An 8729-nucleotide genomic window follows, 5' to 3' on the forward strand; every position below is an offset into this window, starting at 1 on the left:
GAAAATTTAAAAATCAAGTATTTTAGAAATAACAAAGATATAATTTTAAATTTTTAATTCAGGTATATGTGTTTATATGTGCTACGTCAAGATGCAAAATGCTTCTTAGTAGCTTAACATAAACATATTAAATGTCACCCCCTTAAAGTCCCTTAAAGTCTGATGTGGATTAAATTCTTTTCTTTGGTGGTTGAACTTCAAGGATCTAGTATGTTTCTATCTTTCAACTATTTCATCTTGGATCTTTGCCTCCAGCCTTAAAATATTTCTAAGGAGAGTGCCCAGGACTTTCAAGGACCCTTAGTCAATGTTAGGAGACTTGAATCAGAATCAACACAATTACTTCCTTTTCCCATTGACGAAAATAGACATATGCTTCTAACTTAACTGCAAGGGAGGCTGAAAAATTGTAGGAGATCCTATATTTGATGAACACTACTGTCTCCTACACTGCAGATCACAATCAAAAAAGTTTGGAAGGCAGTAGGTTAAGGAACACTAGGCCCTAGGCTATTTCGCAGATGCTCAGAATTTCTTCAACTCTTTCAGATGTTGCCAGCCTGTCATTACCTAGAAGATAAGGTACTGTAACAAATTAGTATTGTTAAATGTTTTGTTCTCTGTGCCCTCATTACACCATTTCTACCACCAGTCTAGCTGTATTTCATATCTAATTCTGCACTTTTCTTCCCAGAAAACTATGAATTCCTTCATCTTTGTATCGCCATTAGTTCAGGGCATAACACATAGGCACAGAAGTTACTGGTATTTGGGGAGTGGGATAACTAGAGAAAAAAATAAAACATTCTGGACTAAATATTTGGTTAAAAGTAGTAACTATTTAGAATACAAAATTAAATCATAACAATTTACTACAGCCTAGAAGATTCAGGTCTCTTCCTTCTTTGAACTCTTTTAGCCAATTTTACCTGAAATAATACATAGGAATGTTTCTTGTCTACAACCTGGTTTCCACTTTCCATCCAGAACTCCAAATACCCAGTAGTTTGCAGTGTTCCCAGTGGCCACATGATCTCAAGTCAGCGGCCTGAAGTTTAGGCTTCATCGGTTTCACAGTAAATCATCTCTGTGGGTACTCTATAAATGTAGGTTGAATTAAATTACTTGAACCAAAAGCTAACTTCATTTAAGGATATATGGTGGAATAGAGCAATGTACAAAAGCTGTTAAAATGCCTAGGTATCCCAGCTTACCTAGATGTGAAAGATGATAGGCCATGTAGGTTTGCTTCTTTGCTGATAATTTTTTTAACTTCTTTATAGTTTTAGGAATATTGTTTCTCAGTCCTAATAATGTAATTTAAACTTATTGGAATCACTCAATGTTGTTCCTTCTAATTTTTCACTTGTCTTTCAAATAGGGGTATGATCAATAAATTCTTGATACGAATGTTGATTCTCCTGTGACAAAAAAGTATTTATTCTTTTCCCTACAACATTTTCTTCAGTAGCATGAATAATTTCTCAGAAACTAGAGCCTAGGAACTTAGTGGCTTTATCAAGCTCACTTAGCTAGTTAGTGGCAAGAACAGCTAGAACCTAGTTCTGATTTCCAGTGCAATGAGCCTTTCACCCAGCTATACAGTTTCAATAAAGCTATAATGACTAAACTACTGTAAACATATTATTCCAGGTGTGTAGTAGAAGTTTCTCCTCCCAAACACTATTGCTGAAGACTATCTTCTCAGTTTTAATTAAATTATTATTGTAATTTGCTTTGGTACTAACAGTCTGTATTGTGAAAATATTCTCTCTTCTATCTAGTTATTCATTATGCCACCTTTTATTTTAAATTCCTGCATACCTGTACTTATTGAAGGTGGTAAAGCATACTAGTTAGGAACTCAGTCTCTAAATTAGTCTGATTGGGTTCAAGCAGTAGCTCTGGCACTTACTAGTTATATGACTGCCTTAGTCAACTCAGAATGCTACAACAGAATACCATAGTCTGGATGACTTAAACAACAGATATTTATTCTCATGGTTCTAGAGACTGGGAAGTTTAGGATCCAGGTCCCAGCCCTCTTTCTGGTACCTGGTGATTCAGTTTCAGATGAGAACCATCTTCCTAGTTTGCAGATGGGTACCTTCTTGTTGAGTCCTCACATGGCAGAGAGAATAAAGGACACTAATCCCATCATGGGGGCCCAACTTACATGATCTCATGTAAAACTAACTAGCTCTCAAAGGCCCCACCTCCTAATACCATCACATTGGGAATCAGGGCTTTAACAGATGAATTGTATGTGTGGTAGAATGGGGGACATACATTTGATCTACAACAGTAACATTGGTCAAACTAAGATACACTGAACTGTGGTTTCTTCATCTGTAAAACAAGTATAATCATAGCTGCTAAGTCATAGGTTCTGGTGAGGTTTAAATAAACTTTAAATGAAATTAGAACAGTGCCTGATACATAGTAAGAGCTCAATAACTCGTACCTTTTACATTTCTTCTACTCTTAGGTTTATTATTTAAAACGAGTTTGGATTCTGCAATATGGACTATAAAAGGTTCCATTTTCACAGATAAGGAAAATAGTGCTACCTTGATACAAAGAAAGACATATTCTACCACTTAACACTAGCCCTTGACACTTAAGTGCATTTGTACTGCACAGGGAACAATAATCAAATATGTTAATTTACAATGTGCCAATGTACCCATATTTTTATTGTTGGAAGATTCCCAGGACAAAGAAATGGCCCATCTCCAAGAAGATAGACCAGAACAAAAAAATGTCTAAATAATCAGTAAAAATCTTAAGTTCAGTCAAGATGATCCAGCTGGGAAAGTCTGTCTACACTGTGATTGTAACTACAAGTATATACCAAGTTATTATATTATTTTGCATAAAAAGAAGGTATTCAATGAAAGGAAAGTTAGGGATTTATAAATAGAAGTCAGAAAGGTCAAATTTGAGGTGTCTCAAATTTGTGTGTTTTCTGTTGCTCCCATAACAAAATACCATAAGCTTAGTGTCTTAAAACACAAATTTATTATCTTATAGTTCTGGAGGTCAGAAGTTCTAAATGGGTGGGTCTCACTGGCTAAAATATGTCAGCAGGGCTGTATTTCTTCCTAAGAGCTCTAGAGGAGACTCTGCTTTCTCTCCTTTTTCAGGTTCCAGAGGCTGCCCACATTGTTTGGCTTATGCCCCCCTTTCATTTTCAAAGCCAATAATGGCCAGTTGACTCTGACATAGCATCACTCTGATACTTACTCTTTTGATTCTTTTTTACATATTTAAAGTACCCCTGTGATTACTATTTTGGGCCTTCCTGGATAATCTAAGATACTCTCATTTTAAATTTAATTCATTAACAAACTTAATTCCACCTGCAACCTTAATTCCCCTTTGGTATGTAATCTAATTTATTTACAGATTCTGGGGATTAGAATGTGGACTTCTTTCTGGGGTGGGGGGAGCATTATTCTGACTTCTGCAGTTCCTTCAGCTTGTTCAGTGGCTCTGGCCCACAGACTTAAACATCTAGGCTCTTCAGCAGTTATGTTCTCAGAATAGAAGGGCATGCACTGGAGTGTTATAACTGATAGCACTAATTACAACAAACTCCCATTGATCAAAATTGTATGCTTACCAAGCAATCTTACAATAATCTGGTTTTCCATGTGGCTTTGCCTTTAGAAATATAATGCTCTGAGCAGTGAACAAAAGTATCTGGTTAATTTATTATCTGTATTAATCAATACATTTATATTGTTTTTAATATATTAATTTCTATAGCTGTGATTATTGTGTGTTCAGATCTAAAAGACAATCTAGATTTGGTAAGCTGGCAGCTCAGGTTTCTGAGTCTGCAAGAATGAAGGCAAGATCCTCAGACCCTGAGAAAGACCATCTATCTCAGTGATCTTCCCAAATGATTAAAATCTGATTTTAATAAACTTTCTTTTCAAACTGAAGCAGAATGGGTCTCACCATATAGTTATGGACTGAATGCTCTCCTAACTTCTTGCAGGACATCCTTTATCTCTGGAACATTGAACAATTCCCTTCTTTATTATTTATTCTTATTTCTAATCTGTATATAGGCATACCTTATTTTACTGTGCTTCACTTTATTGCACTTCATAGATGTTGTGATTTTTACAAATTTAAGGCAGGACTCTACACCAACAAAAAGATTATGATTTGTTTTACTGTGATACTTGCTTTATTGTGGTGGTCTGGAGCTGAACCAGCAATATCTTTGAGGTATGCCTGTATTTTAATTAGACTCTTTTGATTGCTAAAATTACTTCCAGAAATTTACAGTTTACTATGAAAAGAAACATGGATTGACAGTAGAATTTTAACTAGAAAACTGTTCAGAATTGAGGCATAATTCCCTCTGTTTTCTTTGTTTTCTTGTTCCCAACTGGCCCATATTATCTCCTCATTCTGTTTACTTCACAGTCTCACTGTAACTTAGCGTGTATGCTCTTCAATTTTTCTCTACATCATAAACTTTTACCTTCATTTCCACTCTACTACATTCTCTACTTATTTCTTTCATTTGCTTGTTTTTTTTTTTGTTTTGTTTTTGTTTTTGTTTGTTTTTTTTATATAGCTAGTGGTCACACACACACAAAAGTATTTTCTGGGGCTCTGTACACCTAGAGGCAGCCCTGATTAGAATTATTCCGATTGGCTTAGAGTGATGTTCCATAACCTTAACTGTTTTTTAGAATTACTTGGATTACTTCTAAACATTCTATTTCTCAAACTATTCCAAGATCAAATGTCTTCTGTAGAACAAATACACATATGCAGATATTTATATGCCTGTGTGCTTATGTATGAGCAAAGAGAAAAATGTAGACAAATATGCATCAAGACTTTAAAATGATCATGGGATTAGTTGGCTAGATAAGATAGGGCCACTGCTAGGATGTGGGGTCTTTGGCAAAATTTTATGTGGGGTCTCTTTCTGTATAAACATTCTGATTAAAAAATATATTCCACTGGAACCTGTAAGGCTAAAGACAAAAATAAAAACTGTGTATAAATGTTATACTCTGTTTTGTAAATCTGTTTCTTATAAAAGTATAAATGAACAATTCTGGATTTGCTTTACATGTATGCTGAGGTTGAATAAATAAGTAAATGGATTGTAGATAATGGGATCCAGGTTTCTCACTGTCAAAAAAAGAAGTTATGACATCAAGGGAGGAAAGCTAGAATTAACTCTATGTTTAATGGCTCAGAGTCAGAGATTATTGAATGAACTTTGTTCATATACACACACACAGACACACAAATATAGAAATAATTATAGATGTGTTTGTATATATGTATTTATATATATAACTACATCTATACATATGTAGATACATATATAACCATATATAATTATATATATAGTCCATATATAGTTATATATGTATATGTGTATGTATATATACATATACGTGTATGTGTTTGTGTGTGTATGTGTTGTGTGCGTGTGTGTGTGTATGAGTATATATCTATCTCCAGGATATATATATATATCTTGGTTTTGTCTGCTGAGAGGGACTAGAAGCAGTGACACCCCAATTGCAATGAACACACTGACACCAAAATCTTGGTTTCTAAATACTATTCTCTAATCGAAGGAACCCAGCATCCTTGAAGAAATGGCTAATTCTAAGATTGGACAGAGAAAATACAAGATGGTACAGTAGGGAAGGAAGGAAGTGCTCAGAAAAACAAAAGGATGGGAATATGTCGAAAGGACACAGGAGTCAAACTGAAAGAAACTCCAAGAGCTTAAGCTGGAACAATGTGAGTAGCAACAAAATAACATAGTATAATCCAAGTAATATAATAAACATACCTGAATCCATAATGATACAAATATATGATGTATAAATAAGTGGATAAAGAGAGATACATCTTTCTTGCTAAAAAATTCCAAAAACAAATGTAAATATTCTCCTCTCTATAAATGGAACTTAATCCTTCTCCCCTTGAAGATGGTTGAACTTCATGGCTTGGTTTCAAAGAACAGATTATGAAAAGGGAAAAAAAAAACTATATAGTGGAGATGCCTGGCAAATACTACCTTAAGAAACTTATCAAGATTAACATCAAAAATGATAAGCCATGTTAATAGTATATATCTCCGACATGAATATATGAACACCACCTCTGTCCCAAAGACCCATAACCCTATGACTAGTCATGAGAAAAACATCAGGCAAACCAAAAAATTGAGGGACATTCTGCAGAACACCTGGCCAGTACTCATCAAAACTGTCAAGGTCATTGAAAACAAGGAAAGACTGAGAAACTGTAACAGACCAGAGAACTAAGGAGATTTGATGAGTAAATATGATGTGGTGTCCTGAGTGGGATTACAGAACAGAAAAAAAAAAGGACATTAGTAGGGAAAAACTGGTGAAATCCCAATAAAGTATGGAATTTGGTTAATAGTAATATACCAATATTATTCTCTTAATTTTGACAAATGTACCCTACTTTTATGAGATGTTAATATTAGGGAGAACTGGGTAAAGGGTGTACAGGAACTATCTGTATTATCTTTGCAATTTTTCTGTAATTTTGAATTATTCCAAAATAAAAGGTTTATTGTAATATATATATAATTATATATATAATATATATATAATTTGACATATACATATATATATATATGTATATGTCAAATTATAGGTCTCCTGAAGCATGAGCCAGAGTAGCATCTCATTTGACTGAGTCTAAGAGCAGTATTGGTTCCCATTTGCCATGTATGTGGTAGGTTTAGGCATGGGCATGTGACAGTTCTGGCCAGTGCAATAGAGGGGAAATCTATTGAGAGCTTCTGGGCAAGGTCTTCTGTGGTCTTAAACTGAAGCATTTGGAGGGAGAAAAAATCAGTCTCTCTTCCTCTGCTGCTGATTGTTGTACCTGTATGTCATTGTTTCTTAACTGAAGGAGATTTTATCTTCTGTGGGATATTTGGCAATGTCTAGAGACATTTTTGTTGTCACAACTGTGGAGAAGGTGCTAAGGGCAACTAATGGGCAGAGGCCAGGGATGTTGTTAAACATCCTACAATGCACAGGACAGCCCCTGCAACAATGAATTATCCAGCCCTAAATGCCAATAGTGCCAAGATTGTGGAACCTCTGTACATGATAAACGTGATGTGGCAGGCATCTTACGATTATGAGGACAAGGCGGTCAGGTGAGAATGACAGAACTGAAGGTAGAGGAAAATTGGTTCATTGTGACAGTGTTGTGGAACTACTGAATTAAACCACTCTCAAGCACCTTCCTCTGGACTATTAGATGAAATAATGTCTCTTTATTCTTTAAACAATTTTAAGTCATCATTTCTGATACAGGTAAGAGCCTCCTAATTGACATAAAAGGAGAGAAAAGGAGTAGGCAAAATATGTGCTGGGGCAAAGGGTGTTCCAGGGCACAGGAAGCATATATTATACTTTTTGTATATTCTTTGAGGAAACTGCTCTAAAACTTTTCTGTTCAAAGGCATTGAAAATGCTAAAAAGGAAAAGAAGCATGATTTCTTTAAATCTGCAACTTAAAAAAGGTTTCGGAACTAAATTTGGAAAATAGTTTTTCATGTTAACTATTAAAACAGTGGGTAACTGAGAGAAGAAAAAAATGGAGAAAAAAACATTATCATATTTTCCTTTTTCTCTCTTTCTGATGTGATAAGAGGGGGAGATCAGGGAATACAGAGAATAATGAAAAGATTTAAGTGGTCTTTTAGAAATTATTTATTAAACAAAAGATGATTGGTGGTAACATTAAGGCAAGAGAATCAGGCATCCATGGTCAGAGGAGTGGCTTGAATAAGCTAATTTGAAAGTTTTCTTTAATTTGAAAGTCATGACTCAGTCAAATTGTAATAGAAAATACCTGAATTTGGTGAGCTAGTGGACAAACCTCCCATCTAGGATTTTACTTATTTTACTCAAATGATATCTCTCCTTACAAATTATAAATTTAAAAATGATTAGAAAACATTTAATATGATTAGTCTTTTTAATTCAAATTATTGAATACAAAAATCTTTATACAGCTGCTGGGTAATCGATTCTTGATCTTTTATTTGTGTGAAATCTAATTTAGCTACCTGAAATGTCACCATTTTTAATAATAGCTACATGTACATATTTATTTATTTTTTATTAACAAGCCTATTAAGTAGGTGTTATTATTATGCTTTTATGGATGAGAGACCTTAGGCTTGAAGGTTAAATAATGAGCCCAGGTCTACAATTGCAGTATGATGGAGCAGGATGCAGTACCAGTCTATGCACCTGGAGTGTGTATGACTTTGTATTATACTGATAATGCCAAAAAGGAATAAACCAGCTATGTGTCAATATTGAATATATTAAGGAGCAGTAAATATCACACTCTCACAGGTTCTCTACAGTACTGAGCACTTAGTTACTAGTGGTTCCTCAATAAATGCTTATTGTTGAAAAAATTTTAAATGTCCTTGCCAAAATATAACTACTGTTTACAAATAGTGGGCAGAGCACCAAGGTAAGCATCAGACCCAGATGCTATCAAGGGTAGTTCTATTAACTAACCATGGGACCTTGGACTATAATTTACCTGAAGTTCAGTTTTAAAATCAGAATAACAATGCCTGCTGGGCCTACTTCCTATATTTGGAACTATATATAGAAAATGTGATTAGTTGAACAAATGAAAGTCTTTGCAGTCTCAAATTCTAA

This window comes from Rousettus aegyptiacus, unplaced genomic scaffold (assembly GCF_014176215.1).
Source record: "Rousettus aegyptiacus isolate mRouAeg1 unplaced genomic scaffold, mRouAeg1.p scaffold_m13_p_1, whole genome shotgun sequence".
NCBI classification, from domain to species: Eukaryota; Metazoa; Chordata; class Mammalia; order Chiroptera; family Pteropodidae; genus Rousettus; species Rousettus aegyptiacus.